The following is a 12,614-nucleotide window of genomic DNA, read 5'->3' on the forward strand; positions in this document are numbered from 1 at the left end:
TTTTGAAAATCTTGATAGTATTTGGCAGTTTATCTTCATATGAGGATGGCAATCAGATTGGAAAAAGATGAAACAAGTAGCCTAAAGAGGGAATTTAAAACAGGTAACATGGGAGCAACTGGAATTACTTAAGACTTACCCCTCGTCCAGCCAAGCATTCACCTAGTCCAGTTGATTCTGCACCAAGAACATCTCTTATGTTGTCATCTTCTTTCCATGCCCACTAAGGTTGCAACAATCATCTAAAATCTTTGGCTTTCTTATGCTTATGCCAGTTTCGATTGTGTTTTCTGTCACTTCTAACAGAAAGAATTCTGATTTACACAGCACTGGGAAAGGGTGGTCTCATAAAGGAAATCAGAGCAGTTACCAGAATAAGGGAGACTGGACGCAGGGCAGAAAAAAAACATGGATTATCCTACCTTCTTCTTGTCTTCAACCTCCTGCTTATCCAATCTACCCTTCTCATTACTGGCACGGCTACCTTTTTAAAATTCTGCAGAGTCCCTGACTTAGCGATGTATTGGAATTACAAGGAACTGCACTTAAACTTTTTTTTTTGTACATCTTATCATTAGTAATATGTACTATATACGACGTTGTAGCATGTAATTTGCTGATGTTATCATTCTCAAATGTTCACCAGCAGAAGTTCAAAGATAGGATTTATAAAAAGGCAGTAATAATGAAAATGAAAAAAAAAAAAAGAGGTATTCGACTTACATTAGAACTGAAGTCATCTGGATGGAACTGCGTCCTAAATTGGGGACTAGCTATAGTTGCTTCATCTAAATTCCTCTCCTACTGCCTTTAGAATAAAATCCAAAAGTTTTGGGACCGCAATCAAGGCCTTTTTGATCTAGTGCTAACTTGTCTTCATTCCCTCAGGCACCCCGTGAACCTGTCACACTAAACTTCTCCCATTTCCAGCATGCCCTGCATGCTCATGTCTTTGTACATTCTGCTGTTTGAACTGAGAGTGTCTTTTTCCTGATACTACTTGATGGAATTGAGCTCAGCTCAAATGCTCCCTTCTAGTCCAAGCTTTCCTGTGTCTCTGTTGTTGTGTGTCATCAAGTCAATTCTGATTCATAGAGGCTGTATATGACAGAGTAGACCTGTCCCATTGGGTTTTCTTTTCTAGGCTGAAATATTTATGGGAGCAGATCACCTGATCTTTTCTTCTTGAGAGATGTTGGTATGTTCGAACCACCAGCCTTTCAGTTAGCAGCTGAGCACTTAACCATTGCACCACGAGGGCCCTTTTTTTTTTTTTAATTATTGTACATTAGATGAAGGTTTTCAGAACTAGCTTCTCATTGAAAAATTAGTCCACACATTGTTTTGTGACATTGGTTACCAGCCCCATGACATGCCAACTCTTTCTCTTCTCAACCGTGGGTTCCCTGTTATCAGCTTTCCTCTCCCTTCCTGCCTTCTAGTCCTTGCCCCTGGGCTGGTGTGCCCTTTTAGTCTCATTTTGTTTTATGGGCCTGGCTAATCTTTGGCTCAAGGGTGAAGCTCAGGAATGACTTCATTACTGAGCGAAAAGTGTGTCTGGGGGCCCTATTCTCGGGGTTTCTCCAGTCTCTGTCAGGACAGCAAGTCTGATCTTTTTTGTGAGTTAGAATTCTGTTCTACATTTTTCTCCAGCTCTGTCTGGGACTCTGTATTGTGATCCCTGTCGGAGCAGTCAGTGGTAGTGGCCGGGCACCATCTAGTTGTGCTGGACTCCGTCTGTAGTAGTTGTGGTCCATTAGTACTTTGGACTAATCTTTCCCTTGTGTCTTTGGTTTTCTTCAGTCTCCCTTGCTCCCAATGAGGTGGGACCAGTGGAGTATCTTAGACGGCTGCTCACAAGTTTTTAAGGCACCAGACGCTATCCACCAAAGTAAAATGTAGAGCATTTTCTTTATAAACTATGTTATGCCTATTGAGCTAGACGTTCCCTGAGACCATGGTCCCCACAGCCCTCAGCCCAGTAATTCAGTCCTTCAGGGAGTTTGGATGTGTCTATGGAGCTTCCATAACCTTGCCTTGGACAAGTGCTGGCTTCACCAGGGCCCTTTTTTTTTATTTTTATAATTTTTATTGTGCTTCAAGTGAAAGTAGAAACCCTGGTAGCGCAGTGGTTAAGTGCTACAGCAGCTAACCAAGAGGTTGGAAGTTCGAATCGGCCAGGTGCTCCTTGGAAACTCTATGGGGCAGTTCTACTCTGTCCTATAGGGTCGCTATGAGTCGGAATTGACTCGATGCCAATGGGTTTGGTTTTGGGTTAAGTGAAAGTTTACCAATCAAGTCAGTCTCCCACACAAAAACTTATATATACCTTGTTACATACTCCCAATTACTCTCAGCTAATGACAGCCCGCTCTCTCCCTCCACTCTGTCTTTTCGTGTCCATTTTGCCAGCTTCTAACCCCCTCAACCCTCTCATCTCCCCTCCAGGCAGGGATGCCAACATAGTCTTAAGTGTTCTCCTGATCCAAGAAGCTCACTCCTCACCAGCATCCCTCTCCAACGCATTGTCCAGTCCAATCCATGTCTGAAGAGTTCGCTTCGGGAATGGTTCCTGTCCTGGGCCAACAGAAGGTCTGGGGGCCGTGACCACCGGGGTCCTTCTAGTCTCAGTCAGGCCATTAAGTCTGGTCTTTTTATGAGAATTTAGAGTCTGCACCCCACTGCTCTCCTGCTCCCTCAGGGGTTCTCTGTCATGTTCCCTGTCAGGGCAGTCATTGGTTGTAGCTGGGCACTATCTAGTTCTTCGGGTCTCAGGATGATGTAGTCTCCGGTTCGTGTGGCCGTTTCTGTCTCTTGGGCTTGCAATTACCTTGTATCCTTGGTATTCTTCATTCTCCTTTGATCCAGGTGGGTTGAGACCAATTGATGCATCTTAGATGGCTGCTCACAAGCTTTTAAGACCCCAGATGCCACTCTTCAAAGTGGGATGCAGAATGTTTTCTTAATAGATTTTATTATGCCAAATGACTTAGATGTCCCCTGAAACAATGGTCCCCAAACCCCTGCCCCTGCTACATTGGCCTTCGAAGCATTCAGTTTATTCAGGAAACTTCTTTGCTTTTGGTTTAGTTCAGTTGTGCTGACCTCACCTGTACTGCATGTTGTCTTTCACCAGGGCCCTTCCTGATGTCCCTAGTTTCTTCTAGCAGGTTCCAACAAGAGCAGGTAATCTGTATCTCTGCTCAAGAAGCACTCGTTTGACAATGCCTTATGGTATAGTTATGTTTCCATAACTATACACATGTTATACATATGTATAACATAACTAAACATATATTATACATATGTTATGTAACCAGTTGCCATCAAGTCGATTCTGACTCATGGTGATCCCATGTGTTTCAGAGGAGAACTGCTCCATGGGTTTTTATGACTATGACCTTTTAGAAGCAGACTGCCAGGACTTTCTTCTGAGGTACCTCTGGGTGAGCTACAGTTTGTACCACCCAGGGAGCCTACACCACAACACTGCTTTCTGGCAATAAATAGAAATATCAAATTTTGATAGTTTTCTCTTTCTTAATAGTACATAAATAATGGTGTGTTTCATAATAGAAGACATTTTAGATTTATTAAAATGTGGTACAGGACCAAAAACTACCAAAAAAAATTTTTTTTGGTCCTGTACCATATTTTAATAAATTTACAAAACAATAATTACTCTTATTATGAGTAATGTTCTCTTATTTATTATTTTGTTCTATTTCATTAGAAAAAAAATGCAGGTCATAGTCCAGCAACATGGGTCACACAACCTGCAGTTTGAAAAACTAAGGAAAACTGAAACATTTTACAGCCCCACAATAGGATTAAGACTGGCTAAATTAACATAACTTTACAATTCAAGTGTCTGCATAAACATAACTTTAATTCCAAGATATTCTTGCCCAAGAAGATAAGCTTGCCTCCTTGTCTCGCTCACACTCATCCCTCCGCAGGAACACTTTCCCCCTCACCTCCTCTAGTCTATAGCTCCTTCTTGCTCCAGCTGAAAGGCCACCCATGACATCCTCTCCAGGAAGCCTTCTGCCAGCTTCTGACAGAATTAGATTTTCTCAGCACTTGTCCTTTAATTTGGGTGTCCTTTAATACGTTTGCCTTGTACTTCAGCTCTTACAGCCTTTCAGTTGATCCATCTTGAAGTCCGGCCTTCCTGCTCCCGCCTAGGCCCTGGAGGCAGAACGAAGGCCAGTTTGTTTTGGATTGGCCAATGCCTTGCACGCAGTAGGTGCTCAGTAAACGTTCGCATGTAGTTTAGTCACTTCTTGCCCTAGGCCGGGCAGGCAGTCTCGCAGAGGCCGGGCAGGCAGTCTCGCAGAGCCCGCCCAGCTCCCCCGCTTCCTGGCCAGGCCACAGCCGCAGCCCACCAGAGGAACTAACTCGTGCCCTCTCCGGCCGCCCCGAAGACGCGCGGAACCCAGTCACCGGCGTTGGAAATTCCGGTGCGTGCAGGCGCTCGGCCGGGCGGGGGAACCCGTGGAGTGAGCCTGTGACGTGACGGGGGCGTAACTCCCAGAGGCCCCGCCCTCTCTCGCGGGTCGGGGTTACATGGCGGCGACTGCGGCAAAGCGAGAGCCTCGGAGACGCCGCTGCCGCCAGCACAGCCGGAGACCTGAGCGGATCCTGGGGCTGTCTGCAGGCCCCGCACTCTCCCGATGAGTCGGAGAAGTCCCGTGAGTGTGTGTGTGTACGCGTGCGGAGCGGTCGGCGGGCGGCTCGGGAGGGCACCACGGCGGGCCCGGCGGCGGCGGCGCCGGCTCCCGCTCCCGCTCCCTCCTCCATTGTGTGTACCCTCCGGCAGCCGTCGCTCAACAAAGGCGCTTTTGTTCCGTCTCCCGCCCGCCCCCCTGTTCGCCAGTCCGCGGCTCGGGCCTGCCCGGCGCGGGCAGTCGGGCCCGGGTCCCCTCGTGGGGCCGGCGCGCCCCTCCCACTTGGCACGCCCCTCGCTGGCCGCCGGGCCCCGCAGCGCCTGGCTCCGGGACCAGCACTGCCCGCTGCGGAACCGCCTCCCGATCCCGGCTTCGCGGGTTCGAAGCCCGGCCAGGCAGCGGGCGAGGGGCGGCGGCCGGGAGGGGCAGTCCCAGGGCGCGGGAGGTGGCGCGGAGTATAGCCTTCCTGGCAAGCTGCCTTTCGAAATGCTCCCGCGTCTCCTCCCCCATCCCACTCGGTGACTCGGCCTCAGCTGACTCCTGCCGGGCAAAGTCTCCAGTGGACTCGGCCGGCTACGTAACGCGCGCCACTCACCCAGCTCGGCTCAGCCCTGAAGCCCTTACTCTGCCCAAGTTTTGAATCTAACCATAAATGAGGTACAGAAAACTCGTCAGAGACCGAATTCTTAAACACCTCCCCCCCGCCCCCCGCCTTTCCTTCGCATCAGCTGGACGTTGTTGAGTGGTGGGCTGTAGAAATACCCAAAGGAAAACTTGTTTTGCTCACTGAAAAGGTCTTCCTCACTTTGCTATGCATTTTTATCTGACTCGTGAGGTGCGTTGGAAAGTAAGGGTGTTTGGGCCGCCTTTTGTTCCTTGGCTTAGTAAGACGACTGATTCAGGTGTTAAGTAAGAGATCTCTGAAGAAGGATCTTTTGAATTCCTTTCCTTTTTCTTTAGCTCGGTCGTTGGAATAGGTCCAGTGAGGGGAACTGGTGAGGTGGAATTAGAAGCCTACTGTTTTAGAAGCAAAATTCATGTTCTTTCTTTCAATGCTAAAAATGTTCTGAAGTCAGTCTCAGTTTTAGTATTAACTCCTACGGGTACAGAATGATTTGTCAGGGGAAAAAAATTAACAAGCGATAAGATGGAGAGCAGATAGCTTCAAAGTAACTTTCGGATTGCTGCTGCTTTTAGCTTGTTTGTTTTCTAAAAGTTCTGATGGGAACTTTTCAACGTTGGTTAATCAACATTGGGAAACTAGGATGGAAAGAATGATCTGACTAGAGAATGAATGTAGGGTCGGTCCGATGATAGGACCTGGCCCTGAAGGGAAACTCCCTCGAGAGTTTCTTCTTAGAAATGTCAGGTTTTAATGTATGGAAAATAATTTTGAACTGGGTGGAAGAAACCTTAAGATAAGTTGTTCATATATGTTTATGAGTGCTTGCTATGTGCCAAGGGATGTAAAGTCATATATATTCTTATATGTATATGCATGTATATGAAATATATTACATCATTTAATAAGAATTGCTTTGTGAAACTTGTAAAATTGCTTGTTGGCATCTTAAATTCAGTAATTGGGGTTATCTAAGAAATATGCCAGGTTTGAGCAGGGCATGTTTAATCACCTCGATATTGTTTCCAGGGAAAAAAACCTGGAAAAGGGGGAATTGTTTTAAACAATATATGAGGATATTTTGGATTTAAGTTAATTTGCAGTAAAGGATTCAAAGTAGTCCTTGGCTGCTTTAAGTGATTAAAAAAGAAGTTTGAGAAAGATTGGTTTGAAGATCAGTTAAATTTGCAAAAGGAAAAGCACACATTCTAATGACAAGTGTTAGTAATAAAAGTGTTGCCACATTTTACATAAACTCATTTAAGCACCATGAGAATTCATAAACTGACAAAATAGTGAGGTTTGCTGACTTAGGGTACCATGCTGAAGGGGTTGGGTGTGGGTAGGAGGAAGCTTAGAAGTGGTGCAAGTTTTGAGTTTGGTGATGACTCATCCTGCCCAGGACTGCTACGTGGCCTTTTTTTTTTTTTTTTTTTTTAATATGCTGTATTTTTTTAAATGATAGGCTAAGTTGTTTAAATCCACACTGTAATTCTCTCCTCTTTTATTTCTCTAAGGAGTAACAGTGGTTTCTCTAGAAAAAAAAAAGCAATGGCTTCTTAAATTTCATTTTAAAAGCTCTTTGTGTTGTGTTTGAAAATAAACCAAACGTATGTATAAAAAAAATTTTTTTTCCACTATGTATATATATTTTTGTTTTTAGATAGCATTTACCCTACAGGTGGAATTGTGTAACATTTCTTGAGAGGAAAGGTAAGATCAATTGCTAGGCATTTGCTAAAGTTAAATGATAGATGGAATTACTGAAACATGATTATACATAGGGCTTGATCATATGATCTATATAAATTTTATGTTTTAGTAAAGACAACTTAAATAAGTTGTTATGGCAATAGTTTTTTATCAGCCTCATTTAATATAGGCCGAATGTACCGTTTCAAATTTAAGACTTAAGTTGAAATTTGGCAACAAGATATTTTGACTGATTTTAAAACAGCCCATATTTAGCAGGTTGGCTTAAAATAAAATTGAGAATGGCAGTTTGTTTTAAAAGTGAAAAGAGAGAACTCTCCACCCCCGTGTCCTAGTTTTTCTGTGTATACTGTTTAATTTTCCCAAAATGATTTATTTGAGGAGTTTTGTGGGCAGTGAAATGTATTGGTGTATTGTTAATGTGAATTCAGTCTTTGGAGGGTTTTTTTTTTTTTTTTGCATTGTATGATTTGTAATAGTAATTTGTAAATTTGTAGAAGTTTAGTTCAGACTTTATTGAAGGTTTTCAAAGCCATCCATCACTGATTATTGACTAAATACAGGTTGAACATGTATTTCCAGTGTTGATTTTTTTTTTTTTTAAAAGAATATAGATGATTGGCTGTATGTGTAATTTAGAATTTATAAACAAACCAGCCTGTCTCCTTTCTACAGGGTATTCCCTTCTAAAATGGTGAGCCTTTTCACCACTGCTATCCAGTTCCTTATTTGCATTGCCCATCTGAAACTTGTATTACTCTAGGGCCCCCTGTTAAAACAGAAGATGCCTTAAATGAAAATTCTGTGTAGTGTCGTTGGCTGCCCTCTGTCAGCTCCCTCATCAGCCAGTTTTGTTGGCTGTCATATATAACACTATGGCTTGCTAGTGGTACAGGGATTTCGATCAGTTTTATTGTTCAGGGCCGTGACTGAGACTTTACAATAATAATAATAATAATGTTATGGTAGCTAATGGCTTTTTCCAGGGGGTTGCTTCTCATGTGGAGCTGTAACGTAGCAGAGCCTAGTCCTGGCATTGGTGGGGTTTTTTTTTTCCTTCCATAAAGTGCATTTGTGGAAGATATTGAATGCCCTTTGATAGAGTTTTAAAATGTTTTTCATACACATCAGCCTTTTAAATCCATTCCTTAAAAGTTGTACAAAGAGCGAATTGTTACATAGTAAATCATATTTTCCTGCCACTTTTTCATTTAAAAATATGTTTTCTTATAGGAAAAAAAAGTATTAAAAAAATAATTTATTAGGATCCTAGCATTTTCTTCAGGGAAGAGTCTGCTTCTGCAGAATGTGAAATCTGTATGAATTTAATTTTGTGCAACCATGTTGTTGTTGGAGACCCCAGATGTGCAGAGAAGAACTGCTTCATAGGGTTTTCAAGGCTGTAATCTTTTGGAAGCAGATTGCCAGACCTGTCTTCCGAGGTGCCTCTGGGTGGGTTCAAACTGCCAGCCTTTTGGCTAGTTGAGCACTTAACCATTTGTGCCAGCCAAGAACTCTCTGTACACTGGTAAAACTATAAGACGTTAGTGTGAGAGAGGAGTCATGGATATCATCTTGCCCCGGGTGCATCATTTGACAGCTAAGCAAACTGAGGCCCAGAGAGATCTAAAACCATGCTACTTAAAGTTTGGTTCATGGATTAGCAGTATTAACATCACCTGGGAACTTGTTGGAGCCCTGCTGGCACAGTGATTAAGAACCATGGCGAGCTATGGCAGCTAACCAAAAGGTTAGCATTTAAGCCCACCAGCCACTCCTTGGAAACTCTATGTATGAGACAGTTGTACTCTGACCTTTTGGGTTCCTATAGGTCAGAATCAACTTGAGGGAAAACAGGTTGGTTTGGTTTTGGGAACTTGTTAGAAGCAGGGCTTTGAACCAGTTTGTTCTGGTTCAAACCCCTGCTGAGAATTTACATTTCTGCCCCAGATATACTGAATCAGAATCTACGGTTTAACAGTACCCCAGGTGATTCTTATGTATAACAAATTTTGAGAACCACTGCTATACTGGTGGTTCTCGGAACTGTCCCTAACCAGCAGCCTTAGCATGGCCTGGGAACTTGTTAGAAATGCAGATTCTCAGCGCGGATTCGAACCTGCGTTGGAAGCCCTGGTTGTAAGTGCAGAATCTTAGGCCCCATTTCAGACCACTGAATCAGAATGTGCATTTTAACAAGATTCTAAGGTGTTTCAAATGCACATTCAGTTTGAGAAGCACTGCTAAGTGATGTACACATAGTTGCTCAACTGGTTAGTGACTGATTTGGAAAACCCAGGTCTTCTGGTTTGCTCTTCCCTCTGGCCCTCCTGAAAAAAGTGAAGTAAAAAATTGAGGCTGTAATTAGGACTGTCGAGTGGAACTTTCGGAGCCCTGGTGGCACAGTGGTTAAAAGCTTGGCTGCTAACCAAAAAGTCGGCAATTTGAACCCACCAGCCACTCCTTGGAAACCCTATGGGGCAGTTCTACTCTGTCCTGTAGGGTCACTGTGAGTCAGAATCGACTCAGTGGTGATGGTTTTTAATGGAACTTTCTGTGATGATGAAAGTATTCTGTGCTGTCCAGTAAGGTACCTAGTAACCTTGTGGGACTGACTGTTGAGCCCTTGACAGGTAGCTAGTGCAGCTGAGGAACTAAAGTCTTAATTTTGTTTAATATATATTTAAATAGCTGCATAGGCTTCCATATTGGCCAGCGTGGATCTGGGTGATCTTTGATAATTTAGTAGCTGAAGAAGCTCCATTTAGTTTTCCCCTCTTCATTTGCAAATTGGAGACATAGTAGGTTTTATAGCTGTTCCTTTTTGTTTTTTATTCTTGTTTAAATAGATTGGTGACCCCACGTTATGAAAACAGTCGCTTATTTGGATGATTTCAGGTTAACTTTCAGCTTTCATCTAAAAAGGGACAATTTTCAGTTCAACAGAGTAAATGTAGATATCTGGGAGCTCTTTTTGCTGTGTCATCAAAAACATTCTCCACCTGAAATGAGACATTATTTTGATGGAAAATATCCAGACTTTTGTTACATAAGTGTTTGCGTTTATGTTGTCTTTGATGGTCTATGTGTTGCAGTGGTGTGCGAGCACAGGCCAACCTGGTGCTTTCAATTGAGTTTCAGTTATTGCTGCATGAGATATTTAAAGCGCCTGGTTATATATATACTTATTGGCCTTTAGTTCTCTTTTTTCTCTTTGTTTACATGGTGTATTAGAGAAAAGAGAGATTTCTTTGTTGGTTCTCAAAAGAATTTTCATTTTAGAGAAAATTAATCCTAAGAAAACAGCCATCATTTCCAGTTAGCCAATAAGATTTTTCATTTTTAATATTGTTCATATCCATCCCTTCCTTTATATCCTCATTGTCAGGTTTGAATCAGTCTTGAGTAGCCTGTGAGTTGTGTGGCCTGAGATATAATTTCAGAATGAAAGATTGGGAGACTGCTTCCCTATTGTTACTTTTCTAGTATGTCTGAATATTATTTTAGTGATTATTATAAAGCAGTGCTGATTTTCTGATTGACACTCCTTTGTTCAAGAAAATAGATAATCTGAGTTGAAAGAATGTGTACATTTTTCCACTTGCCTTAATCAAGGTATTTTCACTTGAGTTAAAAAATAAAATAGCTGTTAATATTTTAGGTTTTCTTTAATTATCTCTTACATAGGGCTGAATGGAAGGCTTTTGCCGTTGGCCTAGTACCTCCAGGCCTGCTGGCACTTTTTGAGAGTGAATTGATGGGCCATTTGTTATGTTATTTCCAGGTGCAGAAACAGAGTGGTTCTTTACCTCCCCACCTTATGCAGTGGGAAGATTCTAACCTGAGAGTCAGACTGGTCTGTGTCCAACTTCTGGCTTATCTATTTACTGTGCATGTGACTTTAGTTCTTAGAGCATCAGTGCTTTTGTTTGTGAAATGAAGTTTACAGGGTTGTAGTTAAAAGTAAAAAATAATTTGTCACTTAGAAAATGCCTGGCACGTAATAGATAGTAACTGTGAGTTACCTTCACCCTCCTCTGCTGTTTGGCTTTCGTAGCCTTCTGTAATTTAGTCTTATGCTTGAGATTCCAACCAGGCTTAAATATACATTTTGTTTTTAAGTCTTGTTGGTCTCCATCAGTTGCTCTAACTTCCATGTCTTCATCAATGTTGTACTGCTTGCAGATTCTTCAACTTGTGCTCTGGATTCCTTCTCTTGACATCTTAAGGACTCATCTCCTCCTTGCCTGCATCATGATTTTACCCTTTCGGTTGGATCATCTTCATTCATATACAAATGTGCTCTGAAGCTCCACTGTCCAATGTGGTAGCCACATGTGGCTATTTAAATAAAAATTAGTTTAAAAAAATTCAGTTTTCCTGCTAGCAAGCAGCCATCTAAGATGCATCAATTGGTCTCAACGCACCTGGAGCAAAGGAGAATGAAGAACACAGAGATACAAGGTAATTATGAGCCCAAGAGACGGAAAGGACCACATAAACCAGAGACTACATTAGCAGAGACCAGAAGAACTAGATGGTGCCTGGCTGTAACCAATGACTGCCCTGACAGGGAACAGATGCGGCAGGAGAGCAGTGGGATGCAGACCTCAAATTCTCAGAAAAAGACCAGACTTAATGGTCTGACTGAGACTAGAAGGACCCCAGAGTCCAAGGTCCCCAGACCTTCTGTTAGCCCAAGACTGGAACCGTTCCCAAAGCCAACTCTTCAGACAGGGATTGGACTGGTCTATGGGATAGGAAATGATACTGGTGAAGAGTGAGCTTCTTGGATCAAGTAGACACTTGAGACTATATGGGCAGCTCCTATCTGGATGGGAGATGAGAGGGCAGAGGGGGTCAGAAGCTGGCTGAATGGACATGAAAATAGAGTGGAGGGAAGGAGTGTGCTGTCTCATTAGGGGGAGAGCAACTAGGAGTAAATAGCAAGGTGTATATAAATTTTTATATGAGAGACTGACTTGATTTGTAAACTTTCACTTAAAGCACAATAAAAATTTTTTTAAAAATCAGTTTTTCAGTCGCGCTAGCCGTATTTCAGTTGTCCTGTGGGCATGTATGGCTAATGGCTACTGTATTGGAGCGTCTCCATCATTGCGGAAAGTACAGTGGACAGTGCTGCCCTAGAGAGGATCCCTTCTTAAAACCCTTCCCTGGTCCACATTCTTCTCTAGCTACAGCCTCATTTCCCTGATCCTCTTCCGAGGGATTTTTGAGAGTTGCCTTTGTGTGTTCTCTCCATTTCCTTTTACTCTTCAGTTTATTCCAGACTGCATTCCATCACCATCGTGTCAGTGAAACTGCTCTAGTCAATGTTACCATTGACTTCCTGAATTACCAAATCCATCTTTATTTTACAGGACTGCAAGCATTCAAAATAGTGGCCACTGTTGTTTGCATATTTACCTGCCTTTCTTGGCTTATGAGATAGATACATATTCTTTTATAGGCTTCTGTCATTAACTTGCCTATAAGAATTGACATATCCCAGGATTTAGTCCTGTGCTTTGTTGTTTCATTTTTCTAAATTCTTTCCCTCGGTTTTCTTATTCAACTTACTGTCTTAAGTACCACTTATATGCAGGTAA

General features: G+C 42.7%; 1 protein-coding gene across 2 annotated transcripts in view; it reads left to right on the forward strand.

Annotated features, from left to right (window-relative positions):
• Positions 1-4,490: 4,490 nt before the first annotated feature.
• MAPK6 (mitogen-activated protein kinase 6) overlaps positions 4,491-12,614 on the forward strand; it is a 54,264-nt gene continuing 46,140 nt past the window's right edge. The window contains exon 1 of one of the 2 annotated variants that reach the window (XM_049902973.1): positions 4,491-5,327. The gene's annotated coding sequence lies outside the window, so the exon portion shown is untranslated. The remainder of the gene's footprint in view (positions 5,328-12,614) is intronic. The other variant, XM_049902972.1, reaches the window with a different exon arrangement.

This window comes from Elephas maximus, chromosome 12 (assembly GCF_024166365.1).
Source record: "Elephas maximus indicus isolate mEleMax1 chromosome 12, mEleMax1 primary haplotype, whole genome shotgun sequence".
Taxonomy (NCBI): Eukaryota; Metazoa; Chordata; class Mammalia; order Proboscidea; family Elephantidae; genus Elephas; species Elephas maximus.